The sequence below is a fragment of the Haplochromis burtoni genome, unplaced genomic scaffold (genome assembly GCF_018398535.1).
Source record: "Haplochromis burtoni strain Fernald_Lab_line unplaced genomic scaffold, NCSU_Asbu1 Contig_237, whole genome shotgun sequence".
Classification (NCBI taxonomy): domain Eukaryota; kingdom Metazoa; phylum Chordata; class Actinopteri; order Cichliformes; family Cichlidae; genus Haplochromis; species Haplochromis burtoni.
Window position 1 is genome coordinate 427186 of NW_024582598.1, and position 1232 is coordinate 428417.

Sequence of the window (1232 nt, forward strand, 5' to 3'; positions counted from 1 at the left end):
AATGTAAATGCAGGAAAAATATGCACAATGTCCCATGACTGTTCTGTCCTGCTGCTAAACAAATATTTGGTGTTTAACAAGCAGGGGTAAGTAACTTCTTTCTACACCAAACTTCCTCTGACTTACACCAGTTTCAAAATCCTGGAAATTTTCAGAATACAATTGGTTGTGAAAGCCTTCAACATAAAACCCATGTTTTATTTTTTTCCTCTGTCACATCTGTATAATTTAGATCTTTTGCTCAATATGTTCACTTTGTTCATTGGATTTATTACCTGTAATCCTTCTTTTGTACAGCGGGCATGTTGAGGGTTACCTAATGTGTCCCCGAGTCTGAACATGCTCATCATGTTGGGGTAACGCCTTCTGGCACTTACTGGATATTTGTTTTATTTTATGTCTGCACGAAAAAAAAGAAAAAAAGAAAAAAGATTTAGAAACTAGAAATTGGAAAATACATGGATGTGCATATGATATGCAAACAGTAAAACCACTCATACTATATTCAGTTGAATGTGAGAGCAGGATTGTCATGCAAATGTGCCATGTGTTTGGGGGTTGCATGTCTATATGGGGTGAAAAGGTGAGGTGTCAATACTGTCTGTGTATTTAGATTGAAATGCATCTGTGAAAGGCTGCTTTACATCCTGGAGCCGAAACATGAGGATTTGTATTCAGGGAGCACATGGTGATAACATCAAAGAAAACATGCAAAGTTGTGAACAGCCTCCTAAGTTATTCAAGCATCTGTAACAAACCTACAATGAGCACTAGGGGGGGGGGGACTATTTGCCAAATGGCAAAACTGCAATTAAAAGGTTAGAAAAAGGAAAAACATACAAGTGATTTGCGAAATAAACTCCGATGACGCTATCTAAAACTTGTGTTTCTGCATGCTCACAAACGGTTTAATTGTTTTGGCAACTATTCAAAACAATTAAAAACGTATGAGTAATAGATTATGTAGGTTATGGCTTTATCATTTCTCATTCATTTCTCCACAGAAAACAGTTCATTTTGCACTAATAATCTATACGTCAATAAGGGCATTAAATCTCTGACGGAGAAACTTTTACTCTAAAGTTTTTATTTTTTATTTCATCAGATACTGCTTTTGCTAATAAATCTAAGAATAAAAACGTGAAAACTGAATAATGTGACGAATATTTGTCGTTGCGTTGAACGTGGAACTTTTACCCCGTTTGTTCTCGTGACAACCAGATTGCTCAATC